Genomic DNA, 20,310 nt, shown 5'->3' on the forward strand with positions numbered 1-20,310 from the left:
GCGTTGGGAAATCAGTGATTGGTTGATGAATTTGCTCCCTAGTTATTGATTTGTAGGATGGATTCTTTAGATCGAGTAGCAGGATTATATGATAGAGAGATTATCGGACCTCAGGGTATATCTATGAGTATTGAATTGGATGGAGATTCATGCCTCACATCACGATAGTGACAGATCTTACAGCAGACCATGAGTATAAAGTTCTGTTTTAGAACCGCTTTACATCTTTAGACAGATGAACAGACTGAGAGCTTAATGTGGATGTTAGAGGATTTGCTGATACTAGGTGTTGTGGTTTTTGGAGGTGATTGATTTACTTACAGTTGGCGAGACAGCAGTGTGAGAGTAGCGGAAGCAGGATGAGCTCATAACCCATAGAGTCATCTTTGACAGTTGGAGATTTGTGATGATACTTGGATGGAGTGGTATATGAGTATGTTGTTGGATTGTTACAGTTAGATGTGGATTCCTGAGTTGAGCAGTAAATTTGAGGACCAAATTTTTATTAGTGGGGAAGAATGTAAAATACGGTGCCCAAATAATAATTAAATAATAAGGTTATTGGAAAAATAATCTTATTAGATTTTTCAGGAATTTTTAGGAATTTTCTGGGATTTAATCGGAGCTCGTATGACGTATTTTAAGGGAATCAATTATTGGGTTTAAAGAAAGCCTGTTTGGAATACCCTTGAGTGGGAGTTGATTAAGGAATGAACTTTAGGTTTAATTGAACTAACCCTAGGTATTTAATTTCTTTCCTTTATTCTCCTCCCTCTCCCGATTTCCCCTAAACCTCCTCATCGCCGCTGATCTCTCTCCCTCTTGCTCTTTGTCGTCGAGACCTCACGCGTCGCCGTCTCCCGATCATCCTCCTCTCCGTGCCACCGTCGGCCACCACAGTTTGACGCCGGACGTCGCAGCCTACCGCCATCTCGCCGATTCCCTTTCTCCCCTTCGCTTCCTCGCGCCACCATCCGAAGCCCGCAACAGCGTCGGCCGATCGCCGGCCTCGCTCACCCCGCATCGGCAGAGTCTCCCTCTCCCATTAGCTCTTCGTTGCCGACCACCAGCGCCACCCGACGCTGTGCCCTAGCATGTAGCCGACCCTACCTCTTCCTCTTCGTCGTCGAGATCTCAACACCACCTCTTCCCTCGTCTTCAAGGTGCAGCTGGTCAGTTGCTTGGAGTCATTCGATCTTCACCAGAAGAGTGAGTGATGGAGAGGAGTATGCTGGTAATAGCTTGAGGTAAGGCAAATGCTTGGAATTGATTAGCAGTGATTGGTTTTCCATTCTATGTATTGGATGTGAAGATTTAATGTTTGGCTTGTTCTTATAGTTTTGGCCAGCACTGTAGGCCAGTGAACCATCGGAGAAAAGATTGTTGACATGGAATTAAGTAAGGTTAAGAACTGATTTTGTATCCTATTGTAGAGTAATTGATAGATTTTTGTGATTTGGTTGTTAGGTTAGAAGGTGATGGAGATGTGGGCAGCAGTAAGCATCACACCCGTGATTTTCAACAGTGGGTTGTTTCGTTCATAAGGAGCATTTCGAATGAGGTGAGTTGTGTTTGGATATTGGTTTGTAGTCTTGTGATGGATTGGTTGATTTTGGTTGATGGTGTGGGGTGGATATAGTTATGTATCCATTTCTGATTTAGATTTTAATCTGTGGTATCTTGATTAACGAATAATTAGTTGTGTTGGTTGGATTGTCAGCTGTGGTAGTTAGAAATGGATTATGTGGAAGAATTATGCATGTTCGATTCATGATGTTTAGTTGTTGATGGAATTAAATTTGACTAGATAAGTTGGATGGGTAGATTATGCTTTCTTGGATTAAATGGAAGTATGTGAATAAAGAGGTTGAATCGGTTTAGGTTTGTTGATAGTTGATACATTGATTATAGATCCTTAGTTTTGTCTCGTATCCTGTATTTGTAGGATCCGAGTTGGATGTGATCTTCTGGAGTTGCTGAAGACGGTTGACACGCACTACGTATAAAGGTGGGTATTTCTTGCTTTATCTCTTTAGTATTTTGATCCTAGTGCATGAGCTTTATGTTCAGATAGTTGTTGTATCTATCTTGACTCCACTCTTATTTTTCCTGCGATTGATACTTCCACTCAATCTTTGAGCTACTCATGTCGGTTTCTATACAGTCTCTTGTTGCTATCGATGATATTTAGCAGATACTATAGTACTAGGTATTGGGTACCAGATACAAGACATTAGATAATAGGTATTGGATATATGGACACCTGATACCATGTTTACCTGCTTTGATTGCTGTTTATTTACACACCTTACTGAGTATGCTGGCTTCATGTAGCATACCTGTTTCTGTGTTTATTTACACACTTTACTGAGCATGCTGGCTTCATGTAGCATACCTGTTTCTGTTATATATATATGATGACTGTTGCATTATTCGCATCATGTCATTGCATGCATAGCCGACGACTTTGGCTCCCTTGTGGTTGAGACGGTCGTTGGCCCGGGCCGCACGCTCGGCCACTCATGGGTAGTGGTAGCTTGGAGCGTGCCGCATGTCCTGTCTTGCCCCCACTCGCACACTCATGGGTAGTGATTGCTGGAGTCGCGGCAGCAGGGACCCCTGTCGCAGACGTAGCTATTCAGCTACTATGCACCTGTCCATCCGGTCACTCGAGAGTAGTGGCGGCCTTTGGGTGGTACAGTTTGTCATCGATCCGGCCTCTCGCCCATACAGGGGTCATGGTGCAGAGAGGTGGGCGGGGTGACCACATACGCTGTTGCTATTATATCTGCTGGTTGTTTACTTATGCTGTTGTTACTTATCTATGCTGCTGTTGCTAGATTATGCTGCTGTTGTTTATTTATGTTGTTATGCTTACTTAGGTTGAGATTTATACCTGTGTTATGAGTTTAGACACTGAATTACTTACTGTTGACCTGTATATACCTCCCATGATACCATGTAGTTATGAGCAGTACTGTAGCAGGACTTTGCTACATCTACCTTTCCTTACTAGCCTAGGATATGGTTTCAGGTATGGACACTTATTATGATATCACTGTAGTATCTGCTATTTCCATACGAGACTGTATACCCTTGCATCTCTAGTTCTTTACTTTACTCATGCACTATCAGTCTATTACCCGCTGAGTCTTTATACTCACCACCCCGTATATTGGTAATTTCACCAGGTAGCAGGTAAAGGATTTATGGAGTCGCCTGGAGATCCTGTCCGCCAGTTCCACGTCACATTCGAGGACGACCTTACGATTTCGGTATTTCTTACGTTATTTGTATTTTGAGTTTTGTACTTGTTTATGTATTTGTATTCTTTTGTATTTGGTTTGATATTATTGTGTCAAGCCGAGCCGGCTCGCAGTCAGTTGATTTGTGTTTTGTGATTGTTGTTTGTGATTTCCGTTGTGTTGATTTTAGTACAGCCGTGTGGGCTGATTGATATATTTATATAACTGCGTGGTTGTGTTTATTTCTGTTCCAGCCGAGTGGGCTGATTATATAACTGCGTGGTTGTGTAGATATATTCCAGCCGTTTGTGGCTGATGTATATTGTATGTATGTATGCCTCAGATTGTCACCCGTACAGGGGAGATGCTGCCGAAATTTTTCGGTACGATCTCCTCTGGGGGCGTGACAATTTATTGGTATCAGAGCCAAGGTTTATGAGGCCTATTTTCATTTTGTTTTTCGTGATTTGGTTTCTCGATGTGACTTTTCGGGTTTTGGGACCAGGCAGCGACAGGATTCTCCAAGCTATAGGAGGTATGTTTGCATATTGTTATCTTATATTTCTGTTAGTTCATGCATAGTTGTTATGTTAGTTATGTTATGTATTAGTATGCTTTTGTTAGTACCTGTCCAGTTATTTGTAGCATACATTAAATGTGTTGGGTCAATCACTGATCATGGTTGACCCTACTAGAGATCAAGGAATACAGTCTCATAGGACTTCTTTTACCATACCACTAGTGTTATTAATTTCTTTTATCACTAGTTTAGTAGTGGTTAGTATCTGCTAAATATCATATTGCTTCGGTTCGTGGAGAACCAATTTACTCGTATTACCTTGGTTCGTAGAGAACCGATTTACTCTTATTTGACTTGGATAGTAGAGGATTGATTTATCCGAGTTGCTCTAGCCTATAGAGGTTCGATTTACCGTTGTTCCTATGTTCTTAGTTCGGTCAGTAGTTCAGTCAGTAGGAGACCGACTCACTCTATTTTATAGAGATTTTGATCCTTGGGTTATGTGTGCTGGTTAGATAACCAAAAAGTTACGTTTGAGTTCAGGACTTGTACAGACGGAGAATTGACTAAGTTAGCTGCATACCATTGCTGGCTTGACTAGTTTGTAGAGGATCGATGTATTCTATTCTAGGGAGACTTTGACCATGGACTGTATGTACCTGGTAGGATGACCTTGAGGGTACATTTGGATAGATGACCCTCACTGACGTGGAAAAGTGTGAAGCTAGTTGTTTAACACTTACGAGATACTTTATATCTGTAGGAGGTTAGGTGTGATCCTGAGTCACTTCTTAGCCGGGAGGAGTTTTTGTAGGAAAACACCTCGATATGGATTTGTGATACATCTGGGTGACACCCGATGTATAGGGACTTAGAGTGTTTCTATTGGTTGAATGACATGAAAAAGACATCGCGAATTTTGTAGCTTGATGTCTAGTATGTCAGCAAGTGGAGGCTGAACATTGGTGGTTAGTGAGATTATTTCAGTAGATTCGGATACTAGAGTGCAGTTGGGAGCATATCATGATAGATTTGTTGTGAGATTACCCAGGACATGGTGAGGATATGATGCGTTGGGAAATCAGTGATTGGTTGATGAATTTGCTCCCTAGTTATTGATTTGTAGGATGGATTCTTTAGATCGAGTAGCAGGATTATATGATAGAGAGATTATCGGACCTCAGGGTATATCTATGAGTATTGAATTGGATGGAGATTCATGCCTCACATCACGATACTGACAGATCTTACAGCAGACCATGAGTATAAAGTTCTGTTTTAGAACCGCTTTACATCTTTAGACAGATGAACAGACTGAGAGCTTAATGTGGATGTTAGAAGATTTGCTGATACTAGGTGTTGTGGTTTTTGGAGATGATTGATTTACTTACAGTTGGCGAGACAGCAGTGTGAGAGTAGCGGAAGCAGGATGAGCTCATAACCCATAGAGTCATCTTTGACAGTTGGAGATTTGTGATGATACTTGGATGGAGTGGTATATGAGTATGTTGTTGGATTGTTACAGTTAGATGTGGATTCCTGAGTTGAGCAGTAAATTTGAGGACCAAATTTTTATTAGTGGGGAAGAATGTAAAATACGGTGCCCAAATAATAATTAAATAATAAGGTTATTGGAAAAATAATCTTATTAGATTTTTCAGGAATTTTTAGGAATTTTCTGGGATTTAATCGGAGCTCGTATGACGTATTTTAAGGGAATCAATTATTGGGTTTAAAGAAAGTCTGTTTGGAATACCCTTGAGTGGGAGTTGATTAAGGAATGGACTTTAGGTTTAATTGAACTAACCCTAGGTATTTAATTTCTTTCCTTTATTCTCCTCCCTCTCCCGATTTCCCCTAAACCTCCTCATCGCCGCTGATCTCTCTCCCTCTTGCTCTTTGTCGTCGAGACCTCACGCGTCGCCGTCTCCCGATCATCCTCCTCTCCGTGCCACCGTCTGCCCCCTCAGCTTGACGCCGGACGTCGCAGCCTACCGCCATCTCGCCGATTCCCTTTCTCTTCTCTTCCTCGCGCCACCATCCGAAGCCCGCAACGCTCACCCCGCATCGGCAGAGTCTCCCTCTCCCATTAGCTCTTCGTTGCCGACCACCAGCGCCACCCGACGCTGTGCCCTAGCATGTAGCCGACCCTACCTCTTCCTCTTCGTCGTCGAGATCTCAACACCACCTCTTCCCTCGTCTTCAAGGTGCAGCTGGTCAGTTGCTTGGAGTCATTCGATCTTCACCAGAAGAGTGAGTGATGGAGAGGAGTATGCTGGTAATAGCTTGAGGTAAGGCAAATGCTTGGAATTGATTAGCAGTGATTGGTTTTCCATTCTATGTATTGGATGTGAAGATTTAATGTTTGGCTTGTTCTTATAGTTTTGGCCAGCACTGTAGGCCAGTGAACCATCGGAGAAAAGATTGTTGACATGGAATTAAGTAAGGTTAAGAACTGATTTTGTATCCTATTGTAGAGTAATTGATAGATTTCTGTGATTTGGTTGTTAGGTTAGAAGGTGATGGAGATGTGGGCAGCAGTAAGCATCACACCCGTGATTTTCAACAGTGGGTTGTTTCGTTCATAAGGAGCATTTCGAATGAGGTGAGTTGTGTTTGGATATTGGTTTGTAGTCATGTGATGGATTGGTTGATTTTGGTTGATGGTCTGGGGTGGATATAGTTATGTATCCATTTCTGATTTAGATTTTAATCTGTGGTATCTTGATTAACGAATAATTAGTTGTGTTGGTTGGATTGTCAGCTGTGGTAGTTAGAAATGGATTATGTGGAAGAATTATGCATGTTCGATTCATGATGTTTAGTTGTTGATGGAATTAAATTTGACTAGATAAGTTGGATGGGTAGATTATTCTTTCTTGGATTAAATGGAAGTATGTGAATAAAGAGGTTGAATCGGTTTAGGTTTGTTGATAGTTGATACATTGATTATAGATCCTTAGTTTTGTCTCGTATCCTGTATTTGTAGGATCCGAGTTGGATGTGATCTTCTGGAGTTGCTGAAGACGGTTGACACGCACTACGTATAAAGGCGGGTATTTCTTGCTTTATCTCTTTAGTATTTTGATCCTAGTGCATGAGCTTTATGTTCAGATAGTTGCTGTATCTATCTTGACTCCACTCTTATTTTTCCTGCGCTTGATACTTCCACTCAATCTTTGAGCTACTCATGTCGGTTTCTATACAGTCTCTTGTTGCTATCGATGATATTTAGCAGATACTATAGTACTAGGTATTGGGTACCACATACCAGACATTAGATAGTAGGTATTGGATATATGGACACCTGATACCATGTTTACCTGCTTTGATTGCTGTTTATTTACACACCTTACTGAGCATGCTGGCTTCATGTAGCATACCTGTTTCTGTGTTTATTTACACACTTTATCGAGTATGCTGGCTTCATGTAGCATACTTTTATATATATATATGATGACCGCTGCATTATTCGGATCATGTCATTGCATGCATAGCCGACGACTTTGGCTCCTTGTGGTTGAGACGGTCGTTGGCCCAGGCCGCACCTCATGGGTGGTGGTAGCTGGAGCGTGCCGCTTGTCCTGTCGTGCCACACTCGGTCACTCATGGGTAGTGGCGGCTGGAGTTGCGGCAGCAGGGACCCCATCGCAGACGTAGCTATTCAGCTACTATGCACCTGTCCATCCGGTCACTCGAGAGTAGTGGCGGCCTTTGGGTGGTACAGTTTGTCATCGATCCGGCCTCTCGACCATACAGAGGTCGGGGTGTAGAGGTGGGTGGTGACTATGCTGTTGTTGTTTATATCTGCGGTTGTTTACTTATGCTATTGTTGCTTATCTATGCTCTGTTACTAGATTATCTGCTGTTGTTTATTTATGCTGTTATGCTTACTTAGGTTGAGATTTATACCTGTGTTATGTGTTTAGACACTGACTTACTTACTGTTGACCTGTATATACCTCACATGATACCATGTAGTTATGAGCAGTACTGTAGCAGGACTTTGCTACATCTACCTTCCCTTACTAGCCTAGGATATAGTTTCAGGTATGGACACTTATTATGATATCACTGTAGTATCTGCTATTTCCATGCGAGACTGTATACCTATGCATCTCTAGTTCTTTACTTTACTCATGCACTATCAGTCTATTACCCGCTGAGTTTTTATACTCACCACCCCGCATATTGGTAATTTCACCAGGTAGCAGATACAGGATTTATGGAGTCGCCTGGAGATCCTGTTCGCCAGTCCCACGTCACATTCGAGGATGACCTTACGATTTTGGTATTTCTTACGTTATTTGTATTTTGGATTTTGGTACTTGTTTATGTATTTGTATTGTCTTGTATTGGGTTTGATATTATTGTGTCAAGCCGAGCCGGCTCGCAGTCAGTTGATTTGTGTTTTGTGATCGTTGTTTGTGATTTCCGCTGTGTTGATTTTTTAGTACAGCCGTGTGGGCTGATTTATATATCTATATAACTGCGTGGTTGTGTTTATTTCTGTTCCAGCCGAGTGGGCTGCTTATATAACTGCGTGGTTGTGTTGATATATTCCAGCCGTTTGTGGCTGATGTATATTGTATGTATGTATGCCTCAGATTGTCACCCGTACAGGGGAGATGCTGCCGAAATTTTTCGATACTGTCTCCTCTGGGGGCGTGACAATTTATTGGTATCAGAGCCAAGGTTTATGAGGCCTATTTTCATTTTGTTTTTCGTGATTTGGTTTCTCGATGTGACTTTTCGGGTTTTGGGACCAGGCAGCGACAGGATTCTCCAAGCTATAAGAGGTATGTTTGCATATTGTTATCTTATATTTCTGTTAGTTCATGCATAGTTGTTATGTTAGTTATGTTATGTATTAGTATGCTTTTGTTAGTACCTGTCCAGTTATTTGTAGCATACATTAAATGTGTTGGGTCAATCACTGATCACGGTTGACTCTACTAGAGATCAAGGAATACAGTCTCATAGGACTTCTTTTACCATACCACTAGTGTTATTAATTTCTTTTATCACTAGTTTAGTAGTGGTTAGTATCTGCTAAATATCATATTGCTTCGGTTCGTGGAGAACCAATTTACTCGTATTACCTTGGTTCGTAGAGAACCGGTTTACTCTTATTTGACTTGGATAGTAGAGGATTGATTTATCCTAGTTGCTCTAGCCTATAGAGGTTCGATTTACCGTTGTTCCTATGTTCTTAGTTCGGTCAGTAGTTCAGTCAGTAGGAGACCGACTCACTCTATTTTATAGAGATTTTGATCCTTGGGTTATGTGTGCTGGTTAGATAACCAAAAAGTTACGTTTGAGTTCAGGACTTGTACAGACGGAGAATTGACTAAGTTAGCTGCATACCATTGCTGGCTTGACTAGTTTGTAGAGGATCGATGTATTCTATTCTAGGGAGACTTTGACCATGGACTGTATGTACCTGGTAGGATGACCTTGAGGGTACATTTGGATAGATGACCCTCACTGACGTGGAAAAGTGTGAAGCTAGTTGTTTAACACTTACGAGATACTTTATATCTGTAGGAGGTTAGGTGTGATCCTGAGTCACTTCTTAGCCGGGAGGAGTTTTTGTAGGAAAACACCTCGATATGGATTTGTGATACATCTGGGTGACACCCGATGTATAGGGACTTAGAGTGTTTCTATTGGTTGAATGACATGAAAAAGACATCGCGGATTTTGTAGCTTGATGTCTAGTATGTCAGCAAGTGGAGGCTGAACATTGGTGGTTAGTGAGATTATTTCAGTAGATTCGGATACTAGAGTGCAGTTGGGAGCATATCATGATAGATTTGTTGTGAGATTACCCAGGCCATGGAGAGGATATGATGCGTTGGGAAATCAGTGATTGGTTGATGAATTTGCTCCCTAGTTATTGATTTGTAGGATGGATTCTTTAGATCGAGTAGCAGTATTATATGATAGAGAGATTATCGGACCTCAGGGTATATCTATGAGTATTGAATTGGATGGAGATTCATGCCTCACATCACGATAGTGACAGATCTTATAGCAGACCATGAGTATAAAGTTCTGTTTTAGAACCGCTTTACATCTTTAGACAGATGAACAGACTGAGAGCTTAATGTGGATGTTAGAGGATTTGCTGATACTAGGTGTTGTGGTTTTTGGAGATGATTGATTTACTTACAGTTGGCGAGACAGCAGTGTGAGAGTAGCGGAAGCAGGATGAGCTCATAACCCATAGAGTCATCTTTGACAGTTGGAGATTTGTGATGATACTTGGATGGAGTGGTATATGAGTATGTTGTTGGATTGTTACAGTTAGATGTGGATTCCTGAGTTGAGCAGTAAATTTGGGGACCAAATTTTTATTAGTGGGGGAGAATGTAAAATACGGTGCCCAAATAATAATTAAATAATAAGGTTATTGGAAAAATAATCTTATTAGATTTTTCAGGAATTTTTAGGAATTTTCTGGGATTTAATCGGAGCTCGTATGACGTATTTTAAGGGGATCAATTATTGGGTTTAAAGAAAGTCTGTTTGGAATACCCTTGAGTGGGAGTTGATTAAGGAATGAACTTTAGGTTTAATTGAACTAACCCTAGGTATTTAATTTCTTTCCTTTATTCTCCTCCCTCTCCCGATTTCCCCTAAACCTCCTCATCGCCGCTGATCTCTCTCCCTCTTGCTCTTTGTCGTCGAGACCTCACGCGTCGCCGTCTCCCGATCATCCTCCTCTCCGTGCCACCGTCGGCCACCACAGTTTGACGCCGGACGTCGCAGCCTACCGCCATCTCGCCGATTCCCTTTCTCCCCTTCTCTTCCTCGCGCCACCATCCGAAGCCCGCAACAGCGTCGGCCGATCGCCGGCCTCGCTCACCCCGCATCGGCAGAGTCTCCCTCTCCCATTAGCTCTTCGTTGCCGACCACCAGCGCCACCCGACGCTGTGCCCTAGCATGTAGCCGACCCTACCTCTTCCTCTTCGTCGTCGAGATCTCAACACCACCTCTTCCCTCGTCTTCAAGGTGCAGCTGGTCAGTTGCTTGGAGTCATTCGATCTTCACCAGAAGAGTGAGTGATGGAGAGGAGTATGCTGGTAATAGCTTGAGGTAAGGCAAATGCTTGGAATTGATTAGCAGTGATTGGTTTTCCATTCTATGTATTGGATGTGAAGATTTAATGTTTGGCTTATTCTTATAGTTTTGGCCAGCACTGTAGGCCAGTGAACCATCGGAGAAAAGATTGTTGACATGGAATTAAGTAAGGTTAAGAACTGATTTTGTATCCTATTGTAGAGTAATTGATAGATTTCTGTGATTTGGTTGTTAGGTTAGAAGGTGATGGAGATGTGGGCAGCAGTAAGCATCACACCCGTGATTTTCAACAGTGGGTTGTTTCGTTCATAAGGAGCATTTCGAATGAGGTGAGTTGTGTTTGGATATTGGTTTGTAGTCTTGTGATGGATTGGTTGATTTTGGTTGATGGTGTGGGGTGGATATAGTTATGTATCCATTTCTGATTTAGATTTTAATCTGTGGTATCTTGATTAACGAATAATTAGTTGTGTTGGTTGGATTGTCAGCTGTGGTAGTTAGAAATGGATTATGTGGAAGAATTATGCATGTTCGATTCATGATGTTTAGTTGTTGATGGAATTAAATTTGACTAGATAAGTTGGATGGGTAGATTATGCTTTCTTGGATTAAATGGAAGTATGTGAATAAAGAGGTTGAATCGGTTTAGGTTTGTTGATAGTTGATACATTGATTATAGATCCTTAGTTTTGTCTCGTATCCTGTATTTGTAGGATCCGAGTTGGATGTGATCTTCTGGAGTTCTTGAAGACGGTTGACACGCACTACGTATAAAGGCGGGTATTTCTTGCTTTATCTCTTTAGTATTTTGATCCTAGTGCATGAGCTTTATGTTCAGATAGTTGTTGTATCTATCTTGACTCCACTCTTATTTTTCCTGCGCTTGATACTTCCACTCAATCTTTGAGCTACTCATGTCGGTTTCTATACAGTCTCTTGTTGCTATCGATGATATTTAGCAGATACTATAGTACTAGGTATTGGGTACCACATACCAGACATTAGATAGTAGGTATTGGATATATGGACACCTGATACCATGTTTACCTGCTTTGATTGCTGTTTATTTACACACCTTACTGAGCATGCTGGCTTCATGTAGCATACCTGTTTCTGTGTTTATTTACACACTTTACTGAGCATGCTGGCTTCATGTAGCATACCTGTTTCTGTTATATATATATGATGACTGTTGCATTATTCGCATCATGTCATTGCATGCATAGCCGACGACTTTGGCTCCCTTGTGGTTGAGACGGTCGTTGGCCTGGGCCGCACGCTCGGCCACTCATGGGTGGTGGTAGCTGGAGCGTGCCGCTTGTCCTGTCGTGCCACACTCGGTCACTCATGGGTAGTGGCGGCTGGAGTTGCGGCAGCAGGGACCCCATCGCAGACGTAGCTATTCAGCTACTATGCACCTGTCCATCCGGTCACTCGAGAGTAGTGGCGGCCTTTGGGTGGTACAGTTTGTCATCGATCCGGCCTCTCGACCATACAGGGGTCGTGGTGCAGAGAGGTGGGCGGGGTGACCATCCGTACATACGCTGTTGTTTATATCTGCTGGTTGTTTACTTATGCTATTGTTGCTTATCTATGCTGCTGTTACTAGATTATGCTGCTGTTGTTTATTTATGTTGTTATGCCTACTTAGGTTGAGATTTATACCTGTGTTATGTGTTTAGACACTGACTTACTTACTGTTGACCTGTATATACCTCACATGATACCATGTAGTTATGAGCAGTACTGTAGCAGGACTTTGCTACATCTACCTTCCCTTACTAGCCTAGGATATGGTTTCAGGTATGGACACTTATTATGATATCACTGTAGTATCTGCTATTTCCATGCGAGACTGTATACCTATGCATCTCTAGTTCTTTACTTTACTCATGCACTATCAGTCTATTACCCGCTGAGTTTTTATACTCACCACCCCGCATATTGGTAATTTCACCAGGTAGCAGATACAGGATTTATGGAGTCGCCTGGAGATCCTGTTCGCCAGTCCCACGTCACATTCGAGGACGACCTTACGATTTTGGTATTTCTTACGTTATTTATATTTTGGATTTTGGTACTTGTTTATGTATTTGTATTGTCTTGTATTGGGTTTGATATTATTGTGTCAAGCCGAGCCGGCTCGCAGTCAGTTGATTTGTGTTTTGTGATCGTTGTTTGTGATTTCCGCTGTGTTGATTTTTTAGTACAGCCGTGTGGGCTGATTTATATATCTATATAACTGCGTGGTTGTGTTTATTTCTGTTCCAGCCGAGTGGGCTGCTTATATAACTGCGTGGTTGTGTTGATATATTCCAGCCGTTTGTGGCTGATGTATATTGTATGTATGTATGCCTCAGATTGTCACCCGTACAGGGGAGATGCTGCCGAAATTTTTCGGTACGGTCTCCTCTGGGGGCGTGACAATTTATTGGTATCAGAACCAAGGTTTATGAGGCCTATTTTCGTTTTGTTTTTCGTGATTTGGTTTCTCGATGTGACTTTTCGGGTTTTGGGACCAGGCAGCGACAGGATTCTCCAAGCTATAGGAGGTATGTTTGCATATTGTTATCTTATATTTCTGTTAGTGCATGCATAGTTGTTATGTTAGTTATGTTATGTATTAGTATGCTTTTGTTAGTACCTGTCCAGTTGTTTGTAGCATACATTAAATGTGTTGGGTCAATCACTGATCACGGTTGACCCTACTAGAGATCAAGGAATACAGTCTCATAGGACTTCTTTTACCATACCACTAGTGTTATTAATTTCTGTTATCACTAGTTTAGTAGTGGTTAGTATCTGCTAAATATCATATTGCTTCGGTTCGTGGAGAACCAATTTACTCGTATTACCTTGGTTCGTAGAGAACCGATTTACTCTTATTTGACTTGGATAGTAGAGGATTGATTTATCCTAGTTGCTCTAGCCTATAGAGGTTCGATTTACCGTTGTTCCTATGTTCTTAGTTCGGTCAGTAGTTCATTCAGTAGGAGACCGACTCACTCTATTTTATAGAGATTTTGATCCTTGGGTTATGTGTACTGGTTAGTTAACCAAAAAGTTACGTTTGAGTTCAGGACTTGTATAGACGGAGAATTGACTAAGTTAGCTGCATACCATTGCTGGCTTGACTAGTTTGTAGAGGATCGATGTATTCTATTCTAGGGAGACTTTGACCATGGACTGTATGTACCTGGTAGGATGACCTTGAGGGTACATTTGGATAGATGACCCTCACTGACGTGGAAAAGTGTGAAGCTAGTTGTTTAACACTTACGAGATACTTTATATCTGTAGGAGGTTAGGTGTGATCCTGAGTCACTTCTTAGCCGGGAGGAGTTTTTGTAGGAAAACACCTCGATATGGATTTGTGATACATCTGGGTGACACCCGATGTATAGGGACTTAGAGTGTTTCTATTGGTTGAATGACATGAAAAAGACATCGCGGATTTTGTAGCTTGATGTCTAGTATGTCAGCAAGTGGAGGCTGAACATCGGTGGTTAGTGAGATTATTTCAGTAGATTCGGATACTAGAGTGCAGTTGGGAGCATATCATGATAGATTTGTTGTGAGATTACCCAGGACATGGAGAGGATATGATGCGTTGGGAAATCAGTGATTGGTTGATGAATTTGCTCCCTAGTTATTGATTTGTAGGATGGATTCTTTAGATCGAGTAGCAGGATTATATGATAGAGAGATTATCGGACCTCAGGGTATATCTATGAGTATTGAATTGGATGGAGATTCATGCCTCACATCACGATAGTGACAGATCTTACAGCAGACCATGAGTATAAAGTTCTGTTTTAGAACCGCTTTACATCTTTAGACAGATGAACAGACTGAGAGCTTAATGTGGATGTTAGAGGATTTGCTGATACTAGGTGTTGTGGTTTTTGGAGATGATTGATTTACTTACAGACAGCAGTGTGAGAGTAGCGGAAGCAGGATGAGCTCATAACCCATAGAGTCATCTTTGACAGTTGGAGATTTGTGATGATACTTGGATGGAGTGGTATATGAGTATGTTGTTGGATTGTTACAGTTAGATGTGGATTCCTGAGTTGAGCAGTAAATTTGGGGACCAAATTTTTATTAGTGGGGGAGAATGTAAAATACGGTGCCCAAATAATAATTAAATAATAAGGTTATTGGAAAAATAATCTTATTAGATTTTTCAGGAATTTTTAGGAATTTTCTGGGATTTAATCGGAGCTCGTATGACGTATTTTAAGGGGATCAATTATTGGGTTTAAAGAAAGTCTGTTTGGAATACCCTTGAGTGGGAGTTGATTAAGGAATGAACTTTAGGTTTAATTGAACTAACCCAAGGTATTTAATTTCTTTCCTTTATTCTCCTCCCTCTCCCGATTTCCCCTAAACCTCCTCATCGTCGCTGATCTCTCTCCCTCTTGCTCTTTGTCGCCGAGACCTCACGCGTCGCCGTCTCCCGATCATCCTCCTCTCCGTGCCACCGTCGGCCACCACAGTTTGACGCCGGACGTCGCAGCCTACCGCCATCTCGCCGATTCCCTTTCTCCCCTTCGCTTCCTCGCGCCACCATCCGAAGCCCGCAACAGCGTCGGCCGATCGCCGGCCTCGCTCACCCCGCATCGGCAGAGTCTCCCTCTCCCATTAGCTCTTCGTTGCCGACCACCAGCGCCACCCGACGCTGTGCCCTAGCATGTAGCCGACCCTACCTCTTCCTCTTCGTCGTCGAGATCTCAACACCACCTCTTCCCTCGTCTTCAAGGTGCAGCTGGTCAGTTGCTTGGAGTCATTCGATCTTCACCAGAAGAGTGAGTGATGGAGAGGAGTATGCTGGTAATAGCTTGAGGTAAGGCAAATGCTTGGAATTGATTAGCAGTGATTGGTTTTCCATTCTATGTATTGGATGTGAAGATTTAATGTTTGGCTTGTTCTTATAGTTTTGGCCAGCACTGTAGGCCAGTGAACCATCGGAGAAAAGATTGTTGACATGGAATTAAGTAAGGTTAAGAACTGATTTTGTATCCTATTGTAGAGTAATTGATAGATTTCTGTGATTTGGTTGTTAGGTTAGAAGGTGATGGAGATGTGGGCAGCAGTAAGCATCACACCCGTGATTTTCAACAGTGGGTTGTTTCGTTCATAAGGAGCATTTCGAATGAGGTGAGTTGTGTTTGGATATTGGTTTGTAGTCTTGTGATGGATTGGTTGATTTTGGTTGATGGTGTGGGGTGGATATAGTTATGTATCCATTTCTGATTTAGATTTTAATCTGTGGTATCTTGATTAACGAATAATTAGTTGTGTTGGTTGGATTGTCAGCTGTGGTAGTTAGAAATGGATTATGTGGAAGAATTATGCATGTTCGATTCATGATGTTTAGTTGTTGATGGAATTAAATTTGACTAGATAAGTTGGATGGGTAGATTATGCTTTCTTGGATTAAATGGAAGTATGTGAATAAAGAGGTTGAATCGGTTTAGGTTTGTTGATAGTTGATACATTGATTATAGATCCTTAGTTTTGTCTCGTATCCTGTATTTGTAGGATCCGAGTTGGATGTGATCTTCTGGAGTTGCTGAAGACGGTTGACACGCACTACGTATAAAGGCGGGTATTTCTTGCTTTATCTCTTTAGTATTTTGATCCTAGTGCATGAGCTTTATGTTCAGATAGTTGTTGTATCTATCTTGACTCCACTCTTATTTTTCCTGCGCTTGATACTTCCACTCAATCTTTGAGCTACTCATGTCGGTTTCTATACAGTCTCTTGTTGCTATCGATGATATTTAGCAGATACTATAGTACTAGGTATTGGGTACCAGATACCAGACATTAGATAGTAGGTATTGGATATATGGACACCTGATACCATGTTTACCTGCTTTGATTGCTGTTTATTTACACACCTTACTGAGCATGCTGGCTTCATGTAGCATACCTGTTTCTGTGTTTATTTACACACTTTACTGAGCATGCTGGCTTCATGTAGCATACCTGTTTCTGTTATATATATATGATGATTGTTGCATTATTCGCATCATGTCATTGCATGCATAGCCGACGACTTTGGCTCCCTTGTGGTTGAGACGGTCGTTGGCCTGGGCCGCACGCTCGGCCACTCATGGGTGGTGGTAGCTGGAGCGTGCCGCTTGTCCTGTCGTGCCACACTCGGTCACTCATGGGTAGTGGCGGCTGGAGTTGCGGCAGCAGGGACCCCATCGCAGACGTAGCTATTCAGCTACTATGCACCTGTCCATCCGGTCACTCGAGAGTAGTGGCGGCCTTTGGGTGGTACAGTTTGTCATCGATCCGGCCTCTCGACCATACAGGGGTCGTGGTGCAGAGAGGTGGGCGGGGTGACCATCCGTACATACGCTGTTGTTTATATCTGCAGGTTGTTTACTTATGCTATTGTTGCTTATCTATGCTGCTGTTACTAGATTATGCTGTTGTTGTTTATTTATGTTGTTATGCCTACTTAGGTTGAGATTTATACCTGTGTTATGTGTTTAGACACTGACTTACTTACTGTTGACCTGTGTATACCTCACATGATACCATGTAGTTATGAGCAGTACTGTAGCAGGACTTTGCTACATCTACCTTCCCTTACTAGCCTAGGATATGGTTTCAGGTATGGACACTTATTATGATATCATTGTAGTATCTGCTATTTCCATGCGAGACTGTATACCTATGCATCTCTAGTTCTTTACTTTACTCATGCACTATCAGTCTATTACCCGCTGAGTTTTTATACTCACCACCCCGCATATTGGTAATTTCACCAGGTAGCAGATACAGGATTTATGGAGTCGCCTGGAGATCCTATTCGCCAGTCCCACGTCACATTCGAGGACGACCTTACTATTTTGGTATTTCTTACGTTATTTGTATTTTGGATTTTGGTACTTGTTTATGTATTTGTATTGTCTTGTATTGGGTTTGATATTATTGTGTCAAGCCGAGCCGGCTCGCATTCAGTTGATTTGTGTTTTGTGATCGTTGTTTGTGATTTCCGCTGTGTTGATTTTTTAGTACAGCCGTGTGGGCTGATTTATATATCTATATAACTGCGTGGTTGTGTTTATTTCTGTTCCAGCCGAGTGACCTGCTTATATAACTGCGTGGTTGTGTTGATATATTCCAGCCGTTTGTGGCTGATGTATATTGTATGTATGTATGCCTCAGATTGTCACCCGTACAGGGGAGATGCTGCCGAAATTTTTCGGTACCGTCTCCTCTGGGGGCGTGACAAGTTAGACCAAGGTTTAATATTAAGTTCAATGGGTAGGACTATTTGGGAAACCTCGAAGGCATGGTTACTTTAATGAGTTCCTTGTGACTCACCATAGCCCAGAAGTTTATCCAAAGAATGCTTACTTGTTGAACCCAAATCTAAACCTGAATCGAACACAAAGTTAAACCTTACCCTAAAATTCAACCATAATTCATCTCACAACAATTGTAGGGTTCCCTGATTGAAAATTTAGATCGGGTGAGATGACTAAGAAATTAAAATTAAAATTAGCTTGAACTTAAGTCAAAATTAATTAACTTGAATTATTTTCAAAATTACTTTCAAAATTATTTAAAAATTCTTTACAAAATTCTTTACAAATCTTTTCAAATTACTTTCAAAATTATTTCAAAATTATTTCAAAATTCTTTACAAAATTATTTAAAAAACTTTTCAAAATTTATTTCAAAATTATTTAAAAATTCTTTACAAAATTATTTTTAAAATCTTTTCAAAATTACTTTCAAAATTATTTAAAAATTCTTTACAAAATTATTTTAAAAATCTTTTCAAAATTACTTTCAAAATTATTTAAAACTCTTTTCAAAATTATTTAAAAATCTTTTCAAAATTACTTTCAAAATTATTTAAAAATTCTTTAAAAAAATATTTAAAAATCTTATCAAAATTCTTTACAAAATTATTTAAAAAATTTTTCAAAATTATTTAAAAATCTTTTCAAAATTTCTTTACAAAATTTATTTAAAAATATTTTCAAAATTTATTTCAAAATTATTTAAAAATCCTTTAAAAAAAAATCTTTTAAAAATTATTTCAAAATCTTTTAAAAATTATTTCAAAATTTCTTTTAAAATTATTTCAAAATCTTTTAAAATTCTTTCAAAATCTTTTAAAAATTATTTCAAAATCTTTTAAAATTCTTTCAAAATCTTTTAAAAATTATTTCAAAATCTTTTAAAATTATTTCAAAATATTTTAAAATTCTTTCAAAATCTTTTAAAAATTCTTTCAAAATCTTTTAAAATTATTTCAAAATCTTTTAAAAATTATTTCAAAATCTTTTAAAATTATTTCAAAATCTTTTAAAAATCCTTTTAAAATCTTTTAAAATTGTTTCAAAATCTTTTAAAAATCATTTCAAAATCTTTTAAAATTATTTCAAAATCTTTTAACAAATTATTTCAAAATCTTTTAAAAATTATTTCAAAATCTTTTAACAAATTATTTCAAAATCTTTTAAAATTATTTCAAAATCTTTTAAAAATCCTTTCAAAATCTTTTAAATTCTTTCAAATTCTTTCAAAATCTTTTAAAATTATTTCAAAATCTTTTAAAATTATTTCAAAATCTTTTAAAAATCCTTTCAAAATCTTTTAAATTCTTTCAAATTCTTTTAAAATTATTTCAAAATATTTTAAAATTCTTTCAAATTCTTTTAAAAATTCTTTCAAAATCTTTTAACAAATTATTTCAAAATCTTTTAAAAATTATTTCAAAATCTATTAAAAATTCTTTCAAAATTTTTAAAAATCATTTCAAAATCTTTTAAAAATTATTTTAAAATTATTTTAAAAATCTTTTTAAAATTATTTCAAAATCTATTTAAAAATTATGTCAAATTCGTTTAAAAATTATTTCAAAATCTTTGAAAAATCATTTTAAACTTAATTTCAAAATCTTTTGAAAATTCATTCCAAAATCATTTAAACTTTTTCAAAATATTAGTTAATTAATTTCAAAATATTAAAAGGGTTTAAAAATCTTTTCTTCTCAAATCATATTATGACTGCAAATGTTAACTCCAATTAATTTTCACTATAGTCTCCAAGTTTAATATTTACTAATTTGAAATTCAAACTTATATTTTCAATAATTTTATTGACAAAGTTTATTTTATCTGACACTCATTCATAAGCCAAACATGCCTGAAACTCTAGAATGGGTGAGATGAAAAATTAAACAAAGTATAAAAGACCCATTATATTTTTGGACTCTAGGACTCTAGGGATTCATGTTTGCATTAGTTAAGGGGGAGTGAACGGAGTCAACTAATTATCAAGTTACTATTGAAGAGCTTTTCAAATTTAATTAAATATCTTTTAAAAAAAAAACTTTTCAAATAGAAATATTTAGATTAAGCATGCTTGTAATTTAGGGCTCTGATACCTGATCAAATCAAATTAGGACTCTGATACATA

At 39.4% G+C, this 20,310-nt stretch overlaps 2 long non-coding RNA genes across 2 annotated transcripts; both read left to right on the forward strand.

The window, feature by feature from the left end:
• The first annotated feature begins 1,264 nt into the window (after positions 1-1,264).
• Positions 1,265-3,213, forward strand: LOC122049690. The gene is made up of 4 exons (XR_006131016.1): positions 1,265-1,398; positions 1,468-1,561; positions 1,946-2,008; positions 3,192-3,213. It is a non-coding gene; the product is annotated as an uncharacterized LOC122049690 (long non-coding RNA).
• Positions 3,214-15,714: 12,501 nt separating this feature from the next.
• LOC122049691 lies at positions 15,715-16,456 on the forward strand. Its single transcript, XR_006131017.1, has 3 exons — positions 15,715-15,848; positions 15,918-16,011; positions 16,396-16,456. It is a non-coding gene; the product is annotated as an uncharacterized LOC122049691 (long non-coding RNA).
• The last annotated feature ends 3,854 nt before the right edge of the window (positions 16,457-20,310 follow it).

The sequence above is a fragment of the Zingiber officinale genome, chromosome 2B (assembly GCF_018446385.1).
Source record: "Zingiber officinale cultivar Zhangliang chromosome 2B, Zo_v1.1, whole genome shotgun sequence".
Lineage (NCBI taxonomy): Eukaryota > Viridiplantae > Streptophyta > Magnoliopsida > Zingiberales > Zingiberaceae > Zingiber > Zingiber officinale.